Consider the following 16,875-nt stretch of genomic DNA (forward strand, 5'->3'; position numbering starts at 1 on the left):
GGTTTGTAATCATACAGGATGAGGAGGGTGACCACAAACAGATGGAATTGAAATCACCTTTAAACAAAATGTTACAGAATTCTGCAAAATTGCTTCAATTTTAATGTCTAGCCAGAAAATAAATTGCCTTTCTTCAATAGATTTGAAATGCAGCGACGTTAAGGCGACAATAATAACACAGCTCCTTCTGTTGTGCGTTCCATTGAAGTGTATTAATAGTTACTCTTTGTTGTTCTTTTTAACAAAGTGAGAAGTAAATAAATAAAATGTGCACGCTAATAAAACACAACGAAATGAAGACGAAACAAAAAATGCTCTTTTTAACCTTTTTAGTTCAAATCCCCGGTCAAATTGGGCACCTATACCATCTTAAATGCAAAAAATAAAAATGAATTCCTGTAGTACAGAATATAACATATGACATATTACTCGTAACGACCAATTTCAGCCAATAATATCGTGCCGTCCATCAATCAATCTGCATCTTTTAGCAACAAGGGAGGCGAGTGTGCAGCCGCTGGCCTCTGCAGCTCGTGCCTCACCCTAAGCCCCGCCCACTTCATAGTGTAAGGCATCCGCTTACAGCCGGTGCCGGTAGGCGTGGCCTAACGCACTCCCTGTGCCGGTAGGCGTGGCCTAACGCACTCCCGGTGCCGGTAGGCGTGGACTAACACACTCCTCTAGCAGCGACGGAGCCGATCAGAAACCCAGGAGGTGAGGAACAGGTGAAGATTCTGTTACAATGCATTAAATGTCTCTTACAGGGTTTGATTTCATGACTTTAATAATAAATACTTTATTTATTTTCATTTTCAGTTTGAGCCCCATCTAGAAACCCTTCTTTAAAACCAGTGTGTGTGTGTGTGTGTGTGTGTGTTTCTGCGACACTCGGACAGCAATACCATTAAATTACATTACATGACAACTGGCAGCGCGTCCACTCGGCCTGATTCATGGACCCCCGAGTCCGGTGTGTGTGTGTGTGTGGGGGGGGGGAACGACGGCTCTCCATCACGCCGGGAGCGAGAGCGGGACGCCCCCCCCCCCGCCCCCCCGAGCCGACAGCTTTCCGATATGCAAACTTTAAACCGCGTTTATTCATTTGCTTTTCTTTAATGACCTCAGGTTCAAGCTAAGGGTGGCAGCCCCCCCCTCCCCCCCCTCAACAACACCATCATTTTTCACCGGCACGTCAAAGTCAGAAGACTGAAATAACTTTGACTGGAAAGTTTTTTATTTTTTTGCTCTCCGCTCTCGAGATGGATGCCTTTGAAAGTTTACCCTTTAATACCAATAAGTGCTTATGTCATTCCTGCCCCCGTGTCGTGTCACACACACACACACACACACACACACACACACACACACACACACACACACGCACCTACTTCCGTTACATCTGCCCACACACCTTCTCCCCCCCCCCCTCCCTGCTTTAATCAGGGTAATGCCAGCTCCTCGCAGCACCGTGGCGAGACAACAGGACGGGGTAATGAGATTACACTCACGCTGCAGCGGCCAGCCTCCGCCACTAGGGGGACTGCTTTTTCTTTTCTTTTTGGAAGGGCATTCGAGCGAGTGGGCTGAGCGGAGAGCTTCACGAGTCTCCTTGAAAGCGGCGACAGCTACAGTTGGCTACCTGCGGCCCTTTCTTGACTCGCCACAGTCGGAGGTCGTCGAGTCACTCTCTCTCTCTCTCTCTCTCTCGGTGTCTCTCGGTCTCTCTCTCTCTCTCTCTCTCTCGGTGTCTCTCGGTCTCTCTCTCTTTGGCTCGTTTCCGCATGTTAATGAACTCCGGTAATAATCCCCGTTGCTTCTCGTTTGGCAGGCGAAGGCTCAGACAGCTCGCCGCCTCGCTTTGAGTTTGTCTTTACACGTGTGGCGGTATTTTACCGGGAGGGAAGGAAACAAGAGGAGAGGAAGGAGGACAGGAGAGGAGGGGAAGGAAACAAGAGGAGAGGAGAGAGGACAGGATGCGTGTGTGGCTGGTTGTGTATGTTTGTGTACATGCTATAGCAGGATGCATGCTGGGAAGTTTAGAGAGAAACTATTCACATGCATCCCCGAGTATGGTAAACATGCAGGATCCGGGGGGAGCCTGTGTGTGTGTGTGTGTGTGTGTGTGTGTGTGTGTGTGTGTGCGTGTGTGTTTCATCTCCTTTTCTGTTCCCAGAGGACAGAATGAAACTTCAAAGGCCTCCAGATTATCTTTCATTAATGCAAAATCAGAGAGTTTGAAATATTATGCGAAGGCAGGGACAGAGATTGTTGGTCTTTTATCAAACATGTCTCTTCTCTTCCTCTCGCCTTCTCTGTTCCCTCTCTCTCTCTCTCTCTCTTTCCCCCTCTCTCTCTCCTGGAACGTTGTTCTACTCATTATGCGCTGGTACCTAATGTCAACATCACGGAGCAATCCGCATCTCCGAGTGTCACGGATGACCACGCCCCCCCCCCTCCCCACGCCGGGCGATCCGTCACCGCGGTAACCGGACAGCGGGGACCGACCGGCGACACAACAATTGATCGATGTGCAAACTGTAATTAAAAGCGTCGCTCTAACAAGAACCGCGGGAGCGATGGCCGTTCAGCATGCGTGGTCAGGAGCGCGGGGGGAGGAGGAGGGGAAGGGAAGATGGAGGGATGATGGAGGAGGAGGAGGAGTGGGCCAGGGGGGTAGAGTGAGAGATAAGAGGGGATGGAGATGGATATGGGAGGTATTAAAGATGAGTGGGGAGTTAGAGAGAGAGAGAGAGTTGCTGGAGGGCTGGAATGGAGTCGGTCCGGGTGAGAAGATCAAAGCTCGAGTGACACGATGGACAGATTGAAAAATAATGGTGGAGGGGGGGAGGGAGGGAGGGGAGGCAGAGGAGGGGGATGTTGGATGAATATCTAACAAGCAGAAGAAGAAGAAGAAGAAGAAGACGTTGGAGGCCTTTATGTGGTCCTCACTGTTTACCATCCTTCGAGGCCTCAAAGGTGGAGCGATGGAGCGATGGAGGAGCGATGGAGTGACGGAGGCTGACAAAGGGAGGCGCCTTCGCCTCGTTATCTCTCCCCTCATCTTAATGGGCTGCATCCTCGTACAGTTCCTAATTAATTTGGTAATTTTTTAAACGGCAATGACGCACACACGCCGTCGCACACCTCGGCGTCGGGATGTTCTTCTGAATCTCGGCGTAAACAATTAGCCGAGTCGTCGAGTGTTTAGTGAGATAAAAGAAGATTAAAAAACTGTCTTTGTTCGTCCGTCCGCCGGGACCTCCGAGCCTCGGAGTTAGTTTGTGTTATCGGGATGAAACGGTTCTTTAGAGAACCCTGGTTATAAAGGTTCTTTGTGGAACCAGAAATGGTGGATTAAAGAACCATTTTCTAAAGTTCTTTAAGACACCTTTAATGGTTCTTTTAAGAACTCTAAGGAAACGGTTCTTTAGAGAACCCTGGTTTGAAGAACCATATTCGGTTCCAGATGTCTCCTTCATTTCTCTGCGTTCCTTCTTTTAACGTTCTTATCTCCTCTCCTCTCCTCATTCCTCCCTCGTAGGCGGCGGCGAGCTCGTTATCACACGTCGTTCGCTAATCGAGAGAAAAAGACGTCGGTCCCGTCAACAGCCTCCGAGATCTAGGAGATCTAATCTGCCCGGCAACACATGTCTGCAAATATTTTAGCTCACCAAGAATGATTCATGCGATTTTTGCGTCTGAGGAGGAATTTAAATGCTTGTTTATTTGACTCCCCACCCCCCCCACACACACACACTTAGAATGCAACGTCTCTTTAAAAAAAAGAAGGTTATATATAAGAAAACTTCAGTTTCCGAGCCAGACTTTAGCCGGCGAGGAAACGTTGCCGCGCTCCGCCGGCTCAACGGTGACGAGCTTCAGCTGTCGGGTAAACAGACGAACAGGCGTCAAGAGTTTAACGGACACATCGCCGTCCTCATGAGGGGGGGGGGGGGGGGGCGGACACGGAGAGGCGGCAACCCCCCAGGAGGGATGGAGGGGGGGGTTGACGCCCCCCCCCTCACCTCCCACGCCCTCGTCATAAAGGAAATGGGTGGGTGCACCAGATCGTGAACTCTCATAAATAAGCATCCCTCTCTCTCTCTCTCTCGCTCTCTCTCTCGTTCGCTCTCTCGTTCGCTCTCTGGTTTGCTCTCCCTCTCGTCCACTCTCTCTCTCCTGCTCTCTCTCCTGCTCTCTCTCTCTCGCTCTCTCTCTCGTTCACTCTCTCGTCCGCTCTCTCTCTCTCTCTCCCTCTCCCTCTCACTCTCTCACTCTCATTCTCCCGCTCCCTCTCTCTCTCGCTCTCTCTCTTTCTCCCTCTCCCGCTCTCTCTCGCTCTCACTCTCCCTCTCACTCTCTCATTCTCATTCTCCCGCTCTTGTTCTCTCTCTCTCGCTTTCTATCTCTCACTCTCATTCTCCCGCTCCCTCTCTCTCTCGCTCTCTCTCTTTCTCCCTCTCCCGCTCTCTCTCGCTCTCACTCTCATACTCTATTGCTCACTCTCTCTCTCGCTCACTCTCTCTTGCTCTCTCACTCTCGCTTTCTCACTCTCGCTCTCTCACTCTCTCTCGCCTCCCTTGACACGATCCCCCTCCATCAAAAAAGGGTCATACCCCCCCCCCCCCCGTCCTCAGGAGGGATGGCATAATCCACATTCTTGTAGATTTCTCCTCATCCTCTTTCCTCAGTCACTTTGTGAGTCTCTCGCTGCGTTTAATGTTTTACGAGTCGCTTCGTGTCCTTTATGCTTCAGATAAAAAATGTTGGGCTGCAAAGTGTTTCCCGGAGTTTTAAATTTTTTTCCGGCACGCAAAAAAAAAAAAAAAAACGCCACTCAAAAAAGTTCCACGTGTTTTTTTCCCGTCCCAGAGGTGCAACCTGTCTCCCCCCCCCTCCTGTCTCCCCCCCCTCCTGTCTCCCCCCCCCCTCTATACACTAATCTGTGTCTCGGGCTAATGACACATTCGTCTCCGGTCACCTTCAACGCGAGAGTGACGGCGTAAACAACAACAACCGACGCTTCCTTCAGGATAATCACCGCCGCTGCTGATCCGGCCCTCTAGTGGGGGGAGGGGGTGGTCGTATCTGTGTGTGTGTGTGTGTGTGTGTGTGTGTGTGTGTGTGTGTGTGTGTGTGTGTGTGTGTGTGTCTGTGTGTCTGTGTGTGTGTGTGTGTGTGTGTGTGTGTGTGTGTGACCATGAAGGGGACATGGGAGATGGGAGGCGGCTGACCGGTGTTTTGTCGGGTTAATGGGGCCTAAGAAGTCATTTAGGACCCCGGCGGCGCTGCCCCGCCACATGCCTGTCGCGCAGCGTCACATCCGATGTGCCCGTCTGGTGGAGCGCCGCGCGGCGAGCTGGCGTCGCCCGGCAGGGAGAACGCGGCGTCACGATGAGGCGAATACGCACACAGACAGACACACACAGACACACACACACACAGACACACACACACAGACACACACAGACACACACACACACACACACACACACAGACACACACACAGACACACACACACACACACAGACACACACACACACACACACACAGACACACAGACACACACACACACAGACAGACACACACACACACACACACACACAGACACACACACACACACACACACACACACACAGACACACACAGACACACACACACACACACACAGACACACAGACACACACACACACACACACACACACACACACACACACACACACACACACACACACACACACACACAGACACACACACACACACAGACACACACACAGACACACACAGACAGACACACAAACACACAGACACAGACACACACACACACACAGACACACACACACAGACAGACAGACACACACACACACACAGACACACACACACACACACAGACACACACACAGACACACACAGACAGACACACACAGACACACACAGACACACACAGACAGACACACAGACAGACACACAAACACACAGACACAGACACACACACACACACACACACACACACACACACACACACACACACACACACACAGACACACAGACACACACACAGACACACAGACACACAGACACACACACACACACACACACACACACACACACAGACACACACACAGACACACACACACACACACAGACACACACACACACAGACACACACACACACACAAATTCGCTCTCCTCGTCTCTCCTCATCTCTCCTCATCTCTCCTCTTCTCTCCTCTTCTCTCCTCGTCTCTCCTCTTCTCTCCTCTTCTCTCCTCTTCTCTCCTCGTCTCTCCTCTTCTCTCCTCATCTCTCCTCATCTCTCCTCTTCTCTCCTCTTCTCTCCTCGTTTCTCCTCGTCTCTCCTCTTCTCTCCTCGTCTCTCTCCTCGTCTCTCCTCTTCTCTCCTCGTCTCTCCTCTTCTCTCCTCGTCTCTCCTCGTCTCTCCTCGTCTCTCCTCATCTCTCCTCCTCTTTCAGGCTGAGCGTTATTCCACCGGCCGTGACTGTGTTTCTCTCTCCCGTCTTTCTAAAATGGGGGAAAGTTATCGCCCCCATCAATGTTGGCGGCGCGGCGACGTAAACAAAATATTTTTTTAACGGGAGATTTGTACGACGACTTACGACCCGTTATCTATTCACGAGAGCAAATCAATCGGGAACCAGAGAAGTCTCTCTCTCTCTCCGGCTCTCTCTCTCTTTCTCTCACTCTCTCTCTCTCTCGTTTCACTCTCCTCCCCTCCTCTTCCTCACCCCGTGTCGAGGAGGTTGAATTAATGTCTGACTGTGGGAGACTTGTAGATGGCAAATGTTCACATTCATTATGCACGACTTCCATGTTGCCGTTAATTTTCTGGGAGCCGGCCGAGTCTCGAGGAAATGATTTTGTACGTTATGTTTGTTTAATGGAATCGTCACGCTAATGGAAGAGAGAGCGAAGAAGAAGAAGAAGAAGACGGCGGAGAGACGACTCTTCTGTTGGCGTTTGTTTTTATGACCTCTTTTTTTTAGAGTTTGTTTGGGTTTTCCCATCAACACCTTCTCTTTCTCTCTCTCTCTCTCCCCCCAGTATTTATGGGCCAATGCAATACTTGAGGAGTTGTGAGTTGGAAGAATCCCGTAAAAAGTCACTCGTGTGCTCACAGTTGGCGGTGAGCTCGCTTTCGAGAATTTAATAGCTTTTAGTTTTTGTTCTTTGTTGTGTGTGTCGAGTCTTTATTCGCCGGTACTAGGTAGTTTAACAAAACAAAAATCAATTAAACTATCTTCATTTTTATAAAAAAAACTAAGAAATAAGTTAGAATTGTTAATAGTTGTTTAAAAAAAATTTTTATAACAATAAATTATCACAAAGAAATGAGAATACAATTGAATATGATTGTCTGATTTATGTTTTTTGGTCCAAAAATGTAATAAAACACTTTGAATCTGTAGACTACTGCCTCATAGTCTTATTACTGCCTAATAGTCTTATTACTGCCTCATAGTCTTATTACTGCCTAATAGTCTTTTTACTGCCTAATAGTCTTATTACTGCTCATAGTCTTATTACTGCCTAATAGTCTTATTACTGCCTAATAGTCTTATTACTGCCTCATAGTCTTATTACTGCCTAATAGTCTAATTACTGCCTCATAGTCTTATTATTGCCATTTTTGACAATTTATCAGATACTGTGTAAGCCTAAATAAGTATATTTATCATTTTTTAACAAAGGTTAAATATTTTTCCACAAGTTTCAAAAAGTGCCGCCAAATTTATTTTTAAGTGCCCCTGGATTTCATTTATTGGTGGTGGGGAGGGGGGGGGAATTGCCCCCTCAGAAATATGTAAACCTCCTCCCCTGCCTCAAGGTCTGCATCCGTTTACCGAGAGAATGAAAAGAATAATTCAGCCGTCTTCATGCCTCCGCTGGCCGTAGATCTTTTTAAGCAAACGTGCCTTACCACCCCCACACACACACACTGTAAATCTACCCTCCTAATCACAGCTCCCCGCGTCTCCTCACCTGGAAATAAGTCTTTTTTTTACGGCTCCTCTTACATCAGATGATAAACACTAACTTGTTGATTAGCTTTTTGCGCCTCTCGTTTATCCTCATTATACCTTCGAGTCGCAGAGGAGCCCGATATCAGGTTCTTAAAGAAGAGGATTAATAACTAAGACGATCTTGGGCGCATCAGGAAAGTTGTGAAGCGACACTTCCGGCTGAGACGAAGGTATTCTCAGAGTCCTCGCACCATCTGGAAGACACGTCTTCACTGCTCCGCGGGATGAGAAACACGGTTCACTGAGTTTCTTCTCCCGTTAAAGGTGAGAAACGACAATCTATTTAAAAATGACAACACATTAAAGCCTTATTATATGTATATGTATGTATATATATATTTTTGTGTTTGTTTTGTTGTTGTATGATATACATGTATATATATATTTCTATATATATATATAAATATATATTCATATAAATACAGTATAACATACATAGTAGAATCAATATATATTTTGTATATACTGTATGTATTTGTATGATATACACATATATATTTATATATCTATAAATGTATATAGTGTTATATAGATATATATATATAACATGCATAATAACATCAATATATATACACTACCGTTCAAAAGTTTGGGATCACTTAGAAATGACTTTATTTTCAAAGAAAAGCATTGTTTATTCCAATAAAGATAACATTAAATGAATCAGAAATACACTCTCTACATTGATAATGTGGTAAATGACTATTCTGGGTGGAAACGTCTGGTTTCTAATGAAATATCTCCAGAGGTGTATAGAGGCCCATTTCCATCAACTATCACTCCAGTGTTCTAATGGTACATTGTGTTTGCTAATCGCCTTAGAAGACTAATGTCTGATTAGAAAACCCTTGTGCAATTATGTTAGCACAGCTGAAAACAGTTATGCTGGTGATATAAGCTATACAACTGGCCTTCCTTTGAGCTTGAAGTTTGTAGAACAAAATTAATATTTCAAATATTAATCATTATTTCTAACCTTGTCAATGTCTTGACAATATTTTATATTCATTTGATAAATAAAAGTGTGATTTTTCATGGAAGACACAAAATTGTCTGGGTGATCCCAAACTTTTGAACGTTAGTGTATACATATAATAACATGCATATTAACATTAATACATATATAATCAACCTTTTTGTTTTCCGGGGATGCATAATAACAAAAGAAAAACTACACTTCTCATGATCCCAAAATTGGATTCTGTTGTCTTGCTACCGAACAATAAATATCACCCACAATAAACCCTTTGAATTCCTCATCGTGCATATTGAGCATGACGTTCCAGCTCAGGAAGCATCCGAGTCCCATGTGTTCGTTATCTCTCAGAGGGAAACCTTCTTCTCTTCCTCCAGATGGTTAGAGCGTCTTCAAATACCTTCACAGCAGTAAACGAGCGTCTGGCTTTCTCAAAGATCACTCGCAGTTTATTTCCTGGAAGAGCTTAAGTCTCCCTGTGAATATGTGAAGAGCATCTAATGGCACAACATGCACTGCACTTACACACACACACACACACACACACACACACACACACACACACTACTTGTTGATCAGGTTCAATCAGACTTCCATCAAATCCTAGGATTATGAAAACTGCACGGGTCGGCATATTTATTATTTCACAAATGTCAACACGAAGAAGCTGTGAATGCTAATTTTTTTATTTAAAAAAAAATTATTGTCAATGTTCCTGTATTGTATGGAGGGGGGGGGGGGGAATCCCCAAAACAACCGTTATCCCTCATATGCCTCTTCCATTTAACTTTCACATATCAACGTTAATCCTATTGTACACAAAACCTTTTGTGCAAACACCTATAAGTGTATGCACATGTGAACGTGTGTGTGTGTGTGTGTGCGTGCGTGTGTGTGCGTGTGTGTGTTTGCGTGTTTATTGCAGTGGTGCTGATGCTGCCTCTAACCCAAAATCCATCACTGAGTCCAGCCATGCGATTACAGCCTGCCATGGGAAACGCTGACTACTGCTGCTACTCTATTAGGCAAAGTGCTTGTGTGTGTGTGTGTGTGTGTGTGTGTGAGAGGGAGAGAGAGAGAGAGAGAGAAAAAGAGAGAGAGAGAAAACGGGTATTATCCCAGTCCAGGTGCTAAGTGCTTTTCACCCTCTTTTCGGGCCGGGAGCATTTTCTCCCATGATGCACCTCTCCGCGGCCGTGAGTCACCGACGCCGTACACGCTGCATCGCATGGGGGGGGGGGGGGGGGGCTTCGACCCCTCGTCCTTTAGGTGTCTCTTCCTTTTTAATCTTAGCGGATAAATACTTTGTACAAGTCTCTTCTCCCCTGTGTTGTTTTTTTCAAGAATCTGATAGATGGAAATGACTGCATCCCATATCTCTGTGTGTGTGTGTGTGTGTGTGTGTGTGTGTGTGTGTGCGTGTGTGTGTGTGTGTGTGTGTGTCGGAGGCCAGGCGGGCTGTGAAATAAGGATTGATGTGTCCATTTGAGGACAGGTGTTTAGAGTGTGACTGAGGGCGGCGCCGGCGGCGCTCCGCCTCGGTCGGCCGCCGCCGGCTTTGATTACTTGTTGTTATTGGAGTGTGAAATCTGAATATGCTTTTTCATCACTCAAAGTTCGCGGCGTGTTGTCGGTTGTCGTCGGCGACAAGCGCGAGAGTTTTGGTTTTGTGACGCGGGGATGAATTTGTTGCGTTGCAGTGTTTGAACACTTTGGGCTCCGGTTATTAAATGAAACACTATATTTAAATCAAAGCGTCAAAATCAACGTCATCTTTAAAAAAATTAATTGTGTTTTTTTATATTTTTTTACGCCTGTAAGCATGCTAACATGAACACCAGCATGTTAGCATTGTCGTCATGATAGCATGCTAGCTTGCTAACGTTAGCTTGCTGATGTTAGCATGTATCTTAAAGCATCCTCCCGCGTGTGAACAGCCTCATTTAGCCGCTAGCTTGTTTTTTATTCAACTCAAAGCTCTTTCATGTATTTATCACCCAAGCTAATATCTTGCGATTGATTCCCTTTGCCAAAGTTAACTTTAGTTTCTAATCGTGTGGGATGCTACGCGCCGCACCTCTTTGAAGGTGTACATCCACGGGAAAAGACTTCCTCTAAATGACCTGATGCTGAAAGCTGACAGCCAGACAGCTGAGCGTTTAAATAGCTGGAGTGTGTTATAAAAAGACAGAAGAGCACCTGGTAGAAGTCTATTAATCTTCAGGTGCTCGGAGGAAACATTCGTTATCGGAGCTCGGGAATTAAACATGAGCATGAATTCTTCAGAGGCGCAATATAAAAGAGTTGGATAATTTTAGAAGGGATCACTCCACCTGTAATTTTAGCTCCCCTCAATAGGCCTCTCTGTCTCTGCCGTTCAGAACTAATCACTTTTGGAATATGAAAGCATGTGTTCTCCAATATGTATTCACAAAGTGGATTAGAGAGACTCAAAAGTTCAGGTTTTTTTGTTTTTCATGTGATTAAGTGAAACCCGTGAGAGTGATTTGAGATTTTCCAGCAGAGAGAAGAACGTGGAATAAAAATTAAAAGACAAAAAGAGAGAAATATTTAATAGTTTTACTTCAGGTTGCAAAAAATCACATAAAGTCCTCCTCTGAATACATGATGGACATTTAAAACATGGAGAATATAATCTGTCGACTACAAATGGAACCGGTTTTGGCATATTGGGAAAAATGCGTTACATACGTATCACCTCGACCTGATTTTATTTTCCTAAATCAATGAATGTACAATAGAGAATAGATCACTCTCTACTTACACTTTGTTTTTGTGTGTTTTTTGTTTCATTCTGTCTATTTTTTATACAATTTTTTCACACTTCTTGCTCTAAATATGTAGAACAAAAAATGAGCATCATCTAAAAATCTGCACGTGCGATGTCAATTCACTGAAAGACATCAGTACATGTCTAATTAATGCCTACTTTCAATTAAAAAACTAATAATTTGTTTTTTTTAAAGCCATGTAAACACTCGCTAATATGCCAGCAGAATGTGCAGAAGAAGCAATTTGTTTACATAAAATTACAAATATTTGGCATAGTCCTCTGCACAAAGATGTTGGGGCTGATCTCGAAACAGGTTGTAAAATAAATGACATAAAAATATGGCTGTTTATTCAACCGTTGTGTCTAAGTGCATCCTGCTGGTCCGTGTTATATATATATATATATATATATAAATATAAATATATATATGTGTGTCTTTTTTAATGCAGGTGTGTTTGTGGGGGGATGATTTCAAAGTGGTGTTTACAGCCCGTGATACAGCAGCACAGGCAGATTGATTATTCCGACCATGGCATTGACTGCTTTACACCGATTAGCCTTTGACCTTCTGGGTGAGAGATCACATCAGCCGCTGGGGAGGACGATAGGCGGGGAGAACAGGACGGTCCTAATTTACTGTCCCATTATCACGGGCCTGTCAGGGAGGACCGGAGGGAATGACAGAGAGAGGGACAAAAGGACAGGGAGAGAGAGAGAGAGGCAAATAGATGGAAGAGAGGGATTAATCAACAAGGAAGGCGGATGACAGGGAGCGACTGTAAAACGTCGAGAAGCAGGAGCTGAAATTGCCCTCTAATTCTGACGTTTGTTTTATCGGAGGTGGCAGGTGTTCCCGTCCACAACCTCCGCCGAGCTTCTCTCGCCCCATCCTCGCCGGCTCGCCGAGAGATAAGAGCGCAATGAAGCCGGATGGGGACCGACACCGACCGCCAAAGGACGCCTTCGGCGATAGAAACTGTTGCTTCCATCGCCGCCTTTGTCTCTCCGACATATATTTGCTCCTTCATCCCTCGGCCTGCTGGCTCTGTGTGTTTAAGGGACAGTCGAAAAAAAGGGTAAAAAATAATTTGCATTGATTGCAACTGGAAGCTCTCCGATTGGCTTATCAAGCAGGGAGGGGGAGGGGCTTGAGGTGCGTTCACAACGGAAGCGTTGCGAAATTGTTCGCGCGAGTAGATCGCGTGAGAAGAGTCAACCCAAAGATGCGAGTGGTTGCGATAGACACAAATGTTCGCAGATTTTTGAGGCCTCAAGTTTAAATATTTCAGATTTGGCGAAAAATTCGCCGCACGCCGAGTTGCGAAAGCCAATCAGCGTCGAGCTGCTCCTCCATTAGTGAATCTAACTGCTGCTCTAGTGGAGCTGGAAGAGACATTCAGACGTAGAGGTGAAGGTTACCGAGCTGTGTGAGCCTACGGGTGATGTCATGAATAAATATAAATATATATGATATTAATGTTATGAAGCCAAACACGAGGGCGTTACATGTTCACACGTTTGTGGGATGTCCTCAACACGTATGAAGCAGAACTAGTGGTTAGTTCTTCATGGTGGATGAAGGAGATGATAACTGTTTCCACGGAGTAAAGCCACAGAGATAAGCCCCGCCCCCTCTAAGCCCCGCCCCCTCTCAAGAGAAAAGCCACAAATGGTCAAGCGTGGAAACTCACGCCAGTAAAGCGTCTTTAGGCTGCGGAGCTGAACGTGGACTTCAAGTTCTAAGTGATGCGGTGTGATGTCAGCGGTCTTTACACCGTCTAATAGCCAATAGATGACATTCAGGATCACTGAGACGTCATCTTCTGAAGAACACAACAACATAAGGAGTTCATTACCAGAGAGATAATTAGCCGCAGCCTCAGAAGCGTCGGGCGTCTTCTGGATCCGACTGTCTCTTGTTGGTGTCATCACACCCGGAGCGTCTTCCACATCTCACAGAGATGCAGAGGGAGGACCGCAGAGGGTTTGATAAGATGAGGAGAACAAATGATAAGAAAAAAACGTTTGTGGTTTTCAAATCACGACGCTTTAAAACGGAAACAATATGCAACGGGTTATGTAATTCAACAATTCATATAGGATGTTTCTGGAAGTGAAATGATGTATATTTATGTGTATTGTTTCTTTAATCATCTCATCTTCTGGGAATCCTCCCAGTAATGTGACCTGGTTGCAGCTCACTGACTTTCTCTGCACTCACATTTAGTACTTTTCCTTTACTGGGTCTCAGCTTCCCGAATTATAATGAAGAAGGAAACGCGTGAGATGTGTAGTTATCATAGCAGTGTGCTTTTACACTTTATTTTTATCTGGCGCCTTTCAAAACAATGTCAAAAAACTGCTTTACAAGTACAAAAAAACCACATTAAAAAAGTCATCTCGTCTAAAAAAATAAAGGTGCGGCAAATAAAAGTAAAACAAAACTCCAAAAACAACCGAAGCAGATGAAAAAACTTTTAAAAAGAAAAATATCCTTAAAAAAAAATGTTTTAGATAGATAGATAGATAGATATATACTTTATTAATCCCCAAGGGGAAATTTGTCGAGTCAGTAGCAGCAACACACAAGAATAAAAAAAACAAAACACAAAATATAAGAAGGGTTAGGGTGATCTGGCAAGAGGTGAACTGTTGTAGAGCCTCATAGCCGACGGCAGGAATGTTCTCCTGTATCTCTCCTTGTGGCAGCGGAGCGTGAGGAGACGTCTGGAGAAAGTACTCCTCTGTCCCTGTAGGAGGTGGTGGAGAGGGTGGTCCGGGTTGTCCAATATGGACACCAGTTTCTTCAACGTCCTCCTCTCCACCACCTGTTCCAGGTGCTCCAGCTGGCAGCCGATGATGGAGCCAGCCTTCCCAACCAGTTTGTTAAGACGGCTGGTGTCACCGGCTCCGATGCTGCTCCCCCAGCAGACAATGGCAAAGTGCAGCACACTGGCGACAACCGACTGGTAGAATAACTCCAGCATCTTGCTGCACACGTTGAAGGATCGAAGCTTTCTCAGGAAAAAGAGTCGACTCATCCCCTTCTTGTACACAGCGTTGATGTTGGCCTTCCAGTTCAGTCGGCTGTCGATGGAGACGCCCAGGTACTTGTACTCCTCCACCATGTCCACGTCCACTCCCAGGACACTCAGAGGTGTAGGAGCTGTCGCCTTCCTCCTGAAGTCCACCACCATCTCTCTGGTCTTGGCCACGTTCAGCCGCAGGTGGTTCTCATCGGCCCACTTTACAAAGTCACTCACCACTGCCCTGTACTCCTCCTCCCGTCCATCCCTAATACACCCGACCACTGCAGAGTCATCAGAGTACTTCTGCAGATGGCATGACTCCGTGTTGTACTGGAAGTCACTGAAGAAGTGATTTCACAGATTCAGTTCTTCAGACTGAGTTCTTCAGACTGAGTTCTTCGAGCGGAGGGGCCCCGGGGTCCCTTTAGTCCTGAAAGACTTCCACAAGAGCCGGAAGATCTGAGGGAGCAGCAGCAGAACTCAGAGCTAACACCACGAGGGGCTTTAAGCAGTTATTATTAATATTATTATCCAGTTTTTTCAAGATTAAAAACATCTCAATTGATCCTTAACCTTGGACCCCAGAGGTCGTCTAGACATCGGATATCATAGTACCTTAGTGGCTTTTTATCTGCTCTGTTTATTATCTTCTCTCTTTATTAATTGTTTTATCTTCTCTCTTTATTTATTTTATCACACCATCTTTTACAGTGTATTGTACTTTTCTCCTTTAACTGTTGACATGTTTTGGCCCCTGTGGTTTTGGCCCCGACGCGATGACATCGCCGTCTGGAAGCTGCCGGGATGCTGAGCACATTGCAGATTTTTAGGGGAGAATGGAATCCTCAGTAGCTCCCTGGTTTCAATTTCCTCTCCTCCCTTTTGCCCTCTCTCTCTCTCCCTCATGCCCTCTCTCTCCCTCTTGCCCTCTCTCTCTCTCCCTCATGCCCTCTCTCTCTCTCTCCCTCATGCTCTCTCTCTCTCCCTCATGCCCTCTCTCTCTCCCTCTTGCCCTCTCTCTCTCTCCCTCTTGCCCTCTCTCTCTCCCTCATGCCCTCTCTCTCTCTCCCTCTTGCCCTCTCTCTCTCCCTCATGCTCTCTCTCTCCCTCATGCCTCTCTCTCTCTCTCTCCCTCTTGCCCTCTCTCTCTCTCCCTCATGCCCTCTCTCTCTCTCCCTCTTGCCCTCTCTCTCTCCCTCATGCCCTCTCTCTCTCTCTCCCTCTTGCCCTCTCTCTCTCCCTCATGCCTCTCTCTCTCTCCTCTTGCCCTCTCTCTCTCCCTCATGCCCTCTCTCTCTCCCTCTTGCCCTCTCTCTCTCTCCCTCATGCCCTCTCTCTCTCTCCCTCTTGCCCTCTCTCTCTCTCCCTCTTGCCCTCTCTCTCTCCCTCTTGCCCTCTCTCTCTCTCCCTCATGCCCTCTCTCTCTCTCCCTCATGCTCTCTCTCTCTCCCTCATGCCCTCTCTCTCTCCCTCTTGCCCTCTCTCTCTCCCTCATGCCTCTCTCTCTCTCTCCCTCATGCCTCTCTCTCTCCCTCATGCCCTCTCTCTCTCCTCTTGCCTCTCTCTCTCCCTCATGCCCTCTCTCTCCCTCTTGCCCCCTCTCTCTCTCCCTCATGCCCTCTCTCTCTCTCTCCCTCATGCTCTCTCTCTCCCTCTTGCCCTCTCTCTCTCCCTCATGCCCTCTCTCTCTCTCTCCCTCATGCTCTCTCTCTCTCCTTCATGCCCTCTCTCTCTCTCCCTCTTGCCCTCTGTCTCTCTCCCTCATGCTCTCTCTCTCCCTCATGCCCTCTCTCTCTCTCCCTCTTGCCCTCTCTCTCTCTCTCTCCCTCATGCTCTCTCTCTCTCCCTCATGCCCTCTCTCTCTCTCCCTCTTGCCCCCTCTCTCTCTCCCTCTTGCCCTCTCTCTCTCTCCCTCATGCCCTCTCTCTCTCTCCCTCATGCTCTCTCTCTCTCCCTCATGCCCTCTCTCTCTCTCTCCCTCTTGCCCTATCTCTCTCTCTCTTTCTATTATTCTCATTCTGCTCTAGAGGGCCC

This window comes from Pseudoliparis swirei, chromosome 19 (assembly GCF_029220125.1).
Source record: "Pseudoliparis swirei isolate HS2019 ecotype Mariana Trench chromosome 19, NWPU_hadal_v1, whole genome shotgun sequence".
Classification (NCBI taxonomy): Eukaryota; Metazoa; Chordata; class Actinopteri; order Perciformes; family Liparidae; genus Pseudoliparis; species Pseudoliparis swirei.